A 12856-nucleotide genomic window follows, 5' to 3' on the forward strand; every position below is an offset into this window, starting at 1 on the left:
CACCCAGAGACAATTTGCAGTGCAGTAGTTTTTCAGGCGTTTGAAAGATTGTATTAGTCTTTGAAGTAACAGATGTCTAATAGGTCAGCAGTATATATTTAACATTGCGTGATCTAAATTAATTAATAATATTATTGACAAGATGACGCAGTTTCGTCGGATTGTGTACTAAGTTTTGTCAAAACCTAAATACTGATTATGTATTCTTTGCCGTTGGACATATGAAGCACTTAGAAAATATGCAAGAATTTGAATTAAAGAACAATTTTACTGATTATACCATTGTGATTTGCAGGCATGATTATTGGAATAAATAAAATTTGCATTCAGATAATTTTTTTAAATTTCATTTTTTTTTTTTTGTTAAAAAATACTTTATTTACTGTCTTCAAGAAAATTATATACGAGAAACTGATAACCTATATAAGACTTGTGAAGGATTTATATCTTGTATCAGACAGTTTCTGCTTTAATATACATTTACGTTTTCGTTTATAATTATACGTACATAATACATGCATACACACATAGGATACATTAATACACACACACACACACACACACACACACACACACACACACACACATATATATATATATATATATATATATATATATATATATATATGTGTGTGTGTGTGTGTGTGTGTGTGTGTATACACACATGTTCTAAACTGTTACGTTACACATACAAATATATATATATATATATATACAGCACTGTGCTAATTAATTATCAGCTTACAAATCATGAAATCATGAACATACAATTACGGTTTTATAAAAGAAGATCAAATTATTGATTAGTAATTGATCTACTGTTTGAGGAAATAATATCAAGTACTTCTTGACAATAATTTCTATTCAGACTGCAGACGGAAAGTCTACGGAAATTTATAGAGAAGTGCAGAGATTATGTGTTACTTGGTGCTTTCTCAAGTAGTTGCTCTCAGAATTGCACAGCAACCGTTCTTTCATTAATTACACAATGATCCTTGTTCTTATATTGAATTCTGGCATCTATGGTAGATGAGCTATGTTATGAAAAGGCATCATACGATTTAATGAATAGTTTGAAACCTTTAAACATCGCATCATTGTTCAATAGTTTATTATCGACAGGCTTGCCTGTTGGAATATTATATCTTCCTTCTATTAGCAAACGACCGGAAATGCTAGGTATCAATAATTAATTTAAGGGATACCTATTAACTCGGAATCAAATATGCATTGTGATCTGATCTCGCTTAGATTTTACCACAGTGATAACTCAATAATATGAAACATCTCTTTGTTGTGTCGACGCCCCCAGACGAAGAAGTAGGAATCTCCTAAAACATATAAATAGAGGTAGTCTGGCCGTGGTAGCGTTGAGTAGCAGTCGAGTAGCAGTTGTGTAGTGGTTGAGTAGAGATCATCCGAAGGTGCTAGATAGCAGTAACGTTCAGACATAACATCCTTCTATCCTTCTTTTTTGTTGTTTTTTCTTTTTGTTTTCTTTTGAGGAATAAAGCTGAAACATCATCGAGCAAATTAAATCTAATGAACAAGCCTCATTTTTCCCGTGTACAGTGCAGACATAGGATCACCTCAGATGTTCCATCGTCAAATTGTTTATGTTTTCGGCTTTATATTATAGGGATCGAAAGTAGTTCCTTCTGAAATAAAATGTAATGGAGAAGACCATAAGCTTCCAATATGTTGATTCTTCCAAGACGGCATTGGAAGCCAAGACTGTAAACTACCTATCGACCAAAATGCATTACAATTTCAAACAAAGTCTGTTATTATAATTTATACAACTATTATCTGTAACACAAATCTCCTTTCACTTTTGTATAGCTAGCAGGTGTTATACGTTTGATCCCACTATGCAGTACCTTCGGCAAGCGTTTTCTCCGTGACACAGCAATTCGTGGGCAGATCCAGTAGAATAGCGGTCTAAACAAAGACAAGTCTCAGCGTTAATTTGTTCAACTAAATCGTCCAACTAAATGTCCCTCCTCGTTCGCAGTCCACTGACTGAGATAACTAAAACGCAATAGATGAAGTACCTCTTCTAGTATTTTTCCTTTTTTTTTTTTTCTTTTTCTTTTTTAATTCCCTAGTAGTGGGTCACACAGGAAAATAACAGTTACTCTACACGTTTTCAAAAATTGCCACAAACACTTGCCGAAGGTACTGTTACATATTTAATGATTACATATTTAATGTTACATATTTAATTATTAATCAATCAGCAAGTTTTCATTTTAAATATGAATATATTAATTTATGTTAGAAGATACTGTAAACTTTCTTTGTGAATAGTATTTTTAGTTGGAAATGCATGAATGTTACAAAATCAAATTGATATTTTATTACAGTATCATCTAACGTAAATTAATATATTCATATTTAAAATGAATACTTGTTGATTGATTAATCATTAAATATGTAACATATTTCAATAACAGAAGGAGTTGGCTCAGTAAAAATAGCATTAACAAAACTCAGAATGCAAAGATAATCGATTTTTGACATTTATGATTTTTTAGTTAATTAGAAGACTATACAATATGATCTCGATGATATAATTAAAGACATCATCCCACAAATGATCATTGTATCTTTACTTGTGTTGAAATATCTTTTTACATTATCCATAAAACTGTTTGGCTTTCAGACATTCGAGTAGTACGAAATATGCCTGAGTATTTCTAAGTCAACAGAATACGTTAAAACAATCTATTGGCTTATCTCCAAGTTCTTGCAGTGTATCAGAGAGACAAATGTAGTTCAAGAGTTCCGAAACTGTATGTTTATCATCACTGAATAAAGTGAGTAATGTATAGATCAAATTCATTCTGCGAAGATCCTGTGTTATAATTCATTCTTAGTTTAAAGAAACAATCACTTACATAAATATTAAGTAAACATACACACACAAGGATATATATTAATGCATATGTGTGTGTGTTTGTATATACATATACATATATTTATATATGAGAGAGGTTGTGGTTAGTCATACATGTAAGCACACTTTTATATCTATCTTTGAATCAATCTATATATTTATCAATGTATGTAGCCATAGATAGATAGATAGATAGATAGATATATAGATATATTAAATAGATAGATAAACAGTTGAATGGATATTCGTTTGTGCAGGTGAATGTGCTTTTGCGTGCTGATTCACTACGTATGTATACATACGTCCATGTTTGCATAGATAGGCATACGTGTGTGTATGTATGCGTGTGTGTATGTGTGTGAGAGGTAGAGACAGACAGACAAACAGACAGTCAGACACACAGAGTGAGAAATAGGTAACGATAGAAAGAGAAAGATTGCTATATCATGTATTTATAGTTTGATACGGGTGTACATGTGCATGTATGTCACCACATATCCACTTATCCAGTATATTAATTAGAATTTATTGATTTTATATCTGCCCTGCATTTACGATGATAAAGGGAATGCCATAACGACAAACTCAGAAATTAACTTGATAAATTACTTTGAAATACATAGTGACAGATGTAATTTCAGAATACATTCTCTTATGATTCCTGCTTTTCACCATTTTATACAATCTTACGATCTTTGTTTGGTTTACCATTCATATCTGCAAGTCCAACTGATTTTCATTCTGTCTTCGCTTATTTTTCCTTTCCATCTTAATTTATTTCTTTTGTGTTCTTGTTACTTTCTTTCATTGCGTCTTTATTTATGTTCTTTCTTTTATATATTTACGTCTCTCTTTTGTTTACTTGTATACATATTTTTTTTTTCTGTTTTCATCGTTTATCTGCCTCTTCCCTTCCGTTTTTTCTTGAAACGATTTCACAACGGTGCAGTATGCATCATGATGAGGTAGAGGCTTCGATGCCAGACAGAACGACAGGTGACACACACACACACACACACACAAACACACACACACACACACACACACACACAAACACACACACAAACACACACAGATACATACACGCACGCACTCGCGCATACACACACATATAATCATATATACATGTATGTCTGTGTGTGTGTGTCTGTAAATGCCGCTTGCAGTGATAATATTATTAGCTTTAGCGAAAGGAAAACGTTGTTACATTTAGCTTCATTACGTCTGTAAATAGAGATCTGCTTCAGGAAAATATGGATATTGGTAGCTCTATTAAAACATGAAAATCTTTGATACCTAAGAAAGCATTAGATAATATTGAACAAAAAATAACTTAAATACGAGATGTCCCAACTGAAATTCTTGGGAGAAAGTTTTACAGGATCAGAGGTCTCTACGTTACCTCTTAGGCTACACTTTTTAGACATAAGCTACATATATTACATAAGTGCATGCAGGAGAATATTACTACATGTATACATTTATATATATATATATATATATATATATATATATATATACTTACACAAATACACACACACACATACACATAAGTATGTGTGGGATAAGAAGGCAATCAATAGTTTAGTGTGAAGAGATCTTCACAATTATTCAAGCTTCCCAACACTTCCCTGTGAAGATTTCTTGACAGGAAACATTTGGTTGACTCGTTATTCAACAAATAAAAAATAACTATCCCGTAATGTTGTGTTACGTACTCATTCTCACTGTCTGCCATCAGTATACATATATATAGAGAGATGTGGGAGATAGATAGATAGACAGACAGATAGATAGATAGAAAGATAGATAGATAGATAGATAGGCAGATAGATAGATAGATAGATAGATAGATAGGCAGATAGATAGATAGATAGATAGATATGTATGAGTACAGGAGGCATCATACAATTTATATTGTTCATATTTTAGTTCCTACGCACATTTTCCCATTATAGTTGTTCGGGGCCCTACAAAGTCGTTCAACGTGCATTTAGATATTTAACCTAACGGATCATTAGAGAAAACAATTTCATTAACTTACAGATGACTATGTTCAAAGTTGGATATATGGAAATGCATTTCTTAGCTATATCAAGGTATGTTAATAGGTACGTATATATCCACACATGCTTGTTCATGTTTTTGCATTTGTATGCGCATCTCTTTCCGAGAGAGATGGAGGGGGCGGAGAGAGGGGGAGAAATAGGGAGAAGGAGAATATGTGCTCCAACCTTCAATACATCTTTCCACATTTACACTCTATTAATCAGTAGGATATTTATTTTGCAAAATATATATTTCCTAACAAGGAACAGTTTATGCACGGCTCCGACACTCCTAATTCCAATGTGTAACGCATGAGATTGACGTGTTTCTAAACAACATGTCTAACAACAACAATAATAATGGGTTTTTGCTTTGTTACAAATGCATCGATATGTAATGCATGGATAAGTCATTAATGTAACGTAACATAATCCATATCAACGGATTTAACAGCCAATACTCTGCGTTAATACAACTGTTAACAAGCATGTTAGTCTATCAAGTTTAATTCCAATATTGATTTCAAATTCTAGCACAACGCCAGCAATTTCAGAACAGGAAATAAGTCGATTGCATCGACCCCAGTACTCAATTAGTACTTATTTTCATCAATCCTGAAAGAACGAAAGGCAAAATCAACTTCAGCGGAATTTGAACTCAGAACTTAGAGACGGACGAAATGCCGTAAAGCTAACGATTTTGCCAGCTGACCGCCTTATTCAATACTAAAATCGATCTCAAATTTTGAGATAAGGCCAGCAATTTCGACTCTAGTGCTCTACTGTGGAAGCGAAATGGCCCAGTGGTTAGGGCAGCGACTCGTGGTCATAGGATCGCGGTTTCGATTCCCAGACCGGGCGTTGTGAGTGTTTATTGAGCGAAAACACCTAAAGCCCCACGAGGCTCCGGCAGTGGATGGTGGCAAACCCTGCTGTACTCTTTCACCACAACTTTCTCTCACTCTTACTTCCTGTTTCTGTTGTGCCTGTAATTCATAGGGTCAGCCTTGTCACACTGTGTCACGCTGAATATCCCCAATAACTACGTTAAGAGTACACGTGTCTGTGGAGTGCTCAGTCACTTGCACGTTAATTTCACGAGCAGGCTGTTCCGTTGATCGGATCAACTGGAACCCTCGACGTCGTAAGCGACGGAGTGCCAACAACAGTGCTCTACTGCTGCTTATTTTATCAACCCTAAACGGATGACGATTCTGCAGCTAGCCTTATTTAACAGATTATAAGCTGTGTGTTCGCGGATGGAGGCTTTTTGACGTAGATTCTGATCAGCATTGCAATGAGCCTAAAACGGTTTTCTCACTTTCTGTACAAGCAAACGTTGTATAAGTGTTTTCTTTACGATCACTGCAATGCACAGTATTGGCTTATGCACATGTAATAATATTTTATAGTACACTATAGCTGCAAGCACGTGTGTGTTTCTGTGTGTGCGTGTGTTTGTGTGTATGTTTCTGTGTGGCGGGGGGTGTTTGCGTGTACATGTACATGTACGTGTATGTGTTTGTGTGTGAGTGGATGTGTGTGTGTGTGTGTATGTGTGTGTGTACATTTATATATATGTATGCATGTGCTAAGAAGCGAAATACGAGTGCCATATGATTTTCGTAAAAAAAAAGGAAAGAAAGAAAGAAACTATGTCAACAACCGCAACATATCTTGAAAGATTAATTTAATTTATTCAAATTTATTTCTGTTTATAGAACAGGATGACCAAATAATCTTTTCAAAGCGATTAAAAACTGTTGCATATTTTGATAAACATGTAAAATTATTTCTTACGTTTATCTATGATAAATTTCTCAAAGCATTTTTCTGTTTGTATTTTAATAAACGTTTATTTGTGTGAAACCTCTTAAACGTTTGAATCTCGTATCTATACTTACAGGAGTAGACATACAACATACGTGTGTGTGTGTGTGTGTGTGTGTGTGTGTGTGTGTGTGTGCATGCGCGTATGCGTGTGTGTGCACGTGACTGTGTGCGTGCGTATATATATATATATATATATATATATATATATATATATATATTTCATTTCATTTCAAAGTTTCAGCTCAGAGCTGCGGCCATGCTGATGCACCACCGTGTTGCTACACTGTTATTACAGGGAGCCTCTTACAATATGTGGCACTTGGTGAAGAATGGAGTTTGATTTAGCAACTCTCATTTGCACCTCCTGCCGCGAGGTAGGTTCATCTGGGACTCTCGATAGGAAGAGATCCAGCTTTGATTTAAAAACTCCTACATCTACTTTGTGCAGATTCCTCAGGCTCTTTGGGAGAATATTAAAAAGCTGTGGGCCCCTGAATCCCAAGCTGTTGCAGTAACTGGTCCTGAAGCGCGATGGCATTGCTGGGATCTTTGGCACTATGCAGTGCCGTCCCGTTCTGGCATTGGTGTAGCTTTCAATGCCAAAATTTGGCACAATTCCTTCCAGGATCTTCCAGATGTATATTACTGCATACCTCTCCCGCCTTCTCTCCAGGGAGTAGAGTCTTAGCTGTTTCAGCCTTTCCCAGTAGCTGACCAGTTGCAAAGAGACAATCTTCTTTGTGAATCTCCTCTGGATTGCTTCAAGGTCTGCTGTTAATTTCAGACTGGTGGGTGACCACAGCTGTGAGCAGTAATCCAGGCGGCTGAGGACGAATGTCCTCCAGAGGATCATCATGGTTTCCTTATCTCTGGTTCTGAATGTTCTCAGGATCCATCCAGCCAATCGTCTGCACTTTGTTGCCATTCTGGTAATGTGCACTTGGAATGAGGTATCATCACTCATGTCGATACCCAGGTCTCTCACTGATTTAGGCTCTGGGATTGAAATTCCCTGTGGACCAGTGTACTCTATAAGTTTCATATTCAGTTTTGGACGTTGGTAGCGCAGGGCTTGGAATTTTTCAGCATTAAACTGCATATTATTGACCTCAGCCCATCTGTAAACTGAGTCCAATTCCTGCTGCAGGTGTGCAACATCACTGGAGTTCTGTATTTTCTGCCAGACTTTTGTATCGTCTGCGTAGCTTGCAAGAGTGGCTATCCGGGCACTTGAAGGCATATCTGAGAGAGGGACTATAAAAAGCAATGGTCCCAAGACAGTGCCCTGTGGAACACCGCTCATTATTTGTGTTCTCATAGAGGTGGCTCCATTAGCCACTACTGCCTGACTTCTATCTTTCAGAAAGTCATGTAACCACTCTCCAAGTTTTCCAGCTATGCCAAGATCACGCAGTTTGTGGCATATCACACCATGATCCACTTTGTCAAAAGCTTTTGCAAAATCAAGGTATATTACGTCCACATTTGAGTTGTTGAGTAACTGCCTCAACACCCAGTCGTAATGTTGTAAGAGCTGGGTCAGGCAGCTCCTATCTGGTCGAAAGCCATGTTGGGTATCACTCAGCAATTTATTTTCTTCAAGGAAAGCGATCAGTTTTCCTCTGATTATCCTTTCCATGACTTTGCTGATGTGTGAAGTCAGAGAGATAGGCCTATAGTTTTTGGCATCTGCTCTGCTTCCCCCTTTATGGATTGGGCATATTATTCCCTCCTTCAGCTTGCTTGGCAGTCATCCGTTTGCGAGAAAGCTCTGGAAGAAGATCTGGAGGGGTTTTGCCAGGGCATGCTTACACGATTTAAGGAGGATTGCTGGGAAACCATCAGGGACAGCAGTTGAGTTTGTGTCCACTTCATGTATAGCTAGTAGTACATCTTCTTCGCTAATGTTGATGTATTCCATCGTAACTGCCTCACTGGTTATAGGGGAGGTAGCAAAGAAGTCCACTGGTTTGTTCACTTGTCTGTGCTCCAATGGAGTGGTGAAGACACTTTTGAATTGCTCATTCAGTACCTCACTGATCCTAGTTGGACTGTCTGTGAGGGAGCCATCCTTTTCGAAGAGGGGTCCAATCTTACAGCGTACTGAGGCTGTTTCTTTTGCGTAATGAAAGAAGGCCTTTGGGTTTGACTTAATGTTTTTTATAACCCAGGCTTCTTTGTCTGCTCTCTCCTTCACATAGGATTGTTGCAGCCTTTTTTCGATCTCCATCAGTGTCGTTTTTAGGCGGGACCTTTGGCCATTCTTGGGATGCTGGTTGAGTCGATTTGCAACTTTTGTCCGTCGTCTCATGAGGATCTTCCTCTCCCTTGGAATCTTGTTCCTATTTGTTTTGGCCTTGTGCTCTGGGACATATTTCTGGCTTATGGCTTGCACAATAGACATGAAACATTCTAGTTTCATGTCAATGTCTGGTGTGGAGAGACATTTTGGCCAATCCTCTCTGAGGATCTCTTTCTGAATCGATTTCCAGTCCGCTTTGTGGAAGTTCAGATTGGAGAGATTTTGGGTGCTTCCTTTAGGCTGTATGTCTCTGGTTTCTTTTGGCCCAAACATAGACAGCTCTATTATGTTGTGATCCGAAACTAATGTCGGCGTCACTTTCACATCATGAATGATGTCCGTATTGTTCGTGAAACAGAGATCTAGAATGTTATTCGCTCTAGTTGGTCTGAGAACAGTTTGCTCCATGAATAGGGCATTGGTGAGGTTGAGCAGGCATTCCACCTGTGCTTGCTTGCGATAAGTCATTCCTGAGAGTATGAGACCTTCGGGCCATTTGACGTTGGGGAAGTTGAAATCACCCATAAGAAATATGGTCACATGGTGTTCCAGTTTCATGAGGATTTCTTTAATTCTAGCGAGGCAATCTTCAAATTTGCCTATGTGGTTTGGAGCATCCGGTGGGCAATATGCATTGCATATGACTATATTATGTTGTCTTATGTATATAACTAGGGTGTCGCATACCGAATTTGAGTATGACAGTAAGACCTGGGGTGTGAGGTCGTCACGGATGTATACAGCAACTCCACCATGGCTCCTTTCCCTTCTGTCTGTTCGCAGTATGACATATTTTGGTACGTGTACTTCTGCATCCTCTATATCAGGGCTGAGGTGAGTTTCCACGAGTGCTATGCATAGGGCTTGATTGCATGCAGCAAGGTCTCTCAGGAAAGAAATTTTGCTTTTATTATTATTATGCAACAGGCCCCCAATATTTAGTAAAAATATTGGCGTGATGTCTGTGCAGGCGTTAGGGGAGGCCATCCCATGTCTGTTGGCTGTGGTGGTGTTGCGCAGTGGGGGGCAAGGTTCCTCGTCTGTGCTTGGCGTAGCCACGTCAGCTGCTGCATAATATTTTGCGCCATGCACAAAAAAGACTCTTGCTCAGCTGCTGCGTTGCGTAAGATTTCTGAAGAGCGCACGTCCTTGAATTTTCTCCTTGGGGACATCTGTCGTCTTTCCTCAGGGAAGTTTTTATCCTTTAAACCTTTGTAGTTTTGGCGGGGTGTCGGGTGGGCAAACCGGCAGTTTTTGCCGTCTTCCCCATGCCAACATTTGCCTTGCAGGTAAAATTTGCAAGTTTTTGGGTGCCTTCCAAATTTCTTCTTTCCTTTGGTGTCTTGGATGGCATTGGATCCACCTTGCGATTTTCTACTTTTTGTTCTTCCTTTTCTTGTGGGTACTATTTTCCACTGGTTATCTATTGGGGTGAGGGCTCCTTTCCTTTGTAGGACCACTGGCACAGAGGGGCTTCTATTTGCTGCTTCCTTGGCTCCACTATCCTTTTCTGCCTGGTTGTTCATAGGAGTGGGTGATCCATTCTTTTGAGGAGCCACTGGGTCAGAGAGACTTCCGGGTGTTTTTTCCTTTTCCTTTTCCTCCTCTCCGATTATAACATCTAGGGTGTCCATGTGTGGTCTGATGAGTGCATACGAGCGGAGGAATTCATTCTTCTTCCGCTCTATCTGTTCAGTGGTTCTGTGAAAGCCATTATTCTTCAGTGCGGCAGTGATGATGTTGTTTGGGGCATCGCCATTAGCAATCATCCATGCTCGCAACAGAAGATCTAACTCTTTCTTTTCCCACTTTGGTGCCATCTTCGTTTTTTAAGCCCAGAAGGGGAGTAGAGGAAAGAGAGGAAGTAAAAGATAGCGGGAGGTAGAAAAGAAGAAACAGAGGGGGGGAATAGGAAAAAAAAAAAAAAAAAAGCGGGAGATATGAAGGAAAGAGAGAGTGAGATATGAAGGAAAAAGAGAGGGTGGTAGGAGGAAGAGAGGGAGTGTGGGGTGTTAGAGAGACTGAGGGAGGTAGAGGAGGGGGAGAGAAAGAGAGACAGAGTGAAGGAGAGGAGGGGAGGAGAAAGAGAGACAGAGGATGGGAGGAGAAAGAGAGACAGAGGATGGGAGGAGAAAGAGAAAGAGGATGGGGGAGAAAGAGAGACAGAGGATGGGAGGAGAAAGAGAGACAGAGGGAGGGAGAGGATGGGAAGAGAAAGAGGAAGAAACAAGAAAGGATGAAGGATGTGAGAGGAAGGGAGACACGTACTGAGAAGAGGGGGAAATGAAAAGTGTATGAGGGAGAGGTTGAAGTGACAGGAGGAGAGGAAGGGGTTGTGAGATGCAATGGAAAGGGAAGAGAACTGAGAAAAGAGGAAGATATGAAAGCGAAGGAGAGAGATGAGAAAAAGGAGTGAGATATGGAAAGAAGAGGAAGATATGAAAGCGAGGGAGGGAGATGAGAAAAAGAGTAAGATATGGAAGACAGAGAGGGAGAGAGATAGGTGTAAAGAGATAAAGGGAGAGAGAGAGACAGAGAGAGGAAGTGGTACTTATGAAAAAGAGTGGGAGCAGGTAACGAAGATGTGTAGGAGAACGAAAAATGAAAATTCGTAATTCTAAATAGGATTTGTAATTCAAAGAGTTGTAGAGATAAAGATAAAGCGAAGAGAAGAAACGAAACGATAGTGAAAAGAAGTGGGGGTCGTAAAGGTTTCTATTTTTAAAGAGAATCAGAGCTAAGTGGTCATTGTAATAAAAGTTAAATGAAAATTAGTGAGAATTCTCAGAAAGTAAACAAGATTATGTTGTAGCCTAAGTTAAAAGAAAATAAACAAATAAAAAGGATACTTATTCGTAAAGTAAACAAGATTATGCTGTAACTCAAATGTTACCTAAGTTAAAAGAAAATAAACAAATGAAAAGGATACTTATTCGTAAGAGGTAAAATTTCAAATCCTTGTTCTTGTACGAAGTTTTCTTCCAAAACAATTCTTTTTTGCTTCTTACGTTCGATTGCAAATATAATTACGACGTGTAACCACGCGGTTATTGACGATACCTTTAGCTTGTTTCACTGACTTTAAACTTACTATATTAAACTTTTAGTGTAATATATTACTTTTTTCTTTAAGTCAATATATTACGGTAGACCATTATGAAGTAACAAGTACTACCTTTTGTCAGTTTTAGCACATTTATTTTCCGTCGATTTCGGTAATCCCTTGTAACTGAGCACGTGGGTTTTCGACGATAACTTGCTTGTGTCGCTGACTTTAATGTAATATATTTAACTTTTAGAGAAATATATTACGTTTTTTTTTAAATTAGTATATTACAGTAGACTGTTCTTGTATAATAAGGTCTATGTTTTCGTCAGTTTAGTAGGTTTTATCGTTGATTTGTGCAATCTCTATTGGGTTGATTCAGGAGAACGAAACACACGCGTCCTTCTTCAACGAAACCGGAAGTATATATATATATATATATATATATATATATATATGAATATATATATATATATATATATGAATATATATATATATATATATTCATATATATATATATATATATATATATATATTCATATATATATATATATTCATATATATATATATATATATATATATATATATATATATATATATATATTCATATATATATATATATTATATATATATATTCATATATATATATATATATATATATATATTCATATATATATATATATTCATATATATATATATATATATATATATATATATATATATATATA

Source organism: Octopus bimaculoides, chromosome 21 (assembly GCF_046866305.1).
Source record: "Octopus bimaculoides isolate indiv1 chromosome 21, ASM4686630v1, whole genome shotgun sequence".
Classification (NCBI taxonomy): Eukaryota; Metazoa; Mollusca; class Cephalopoda; order Octopoda; family Octopodidae; genus Octopus; species Octopus bimaculoides.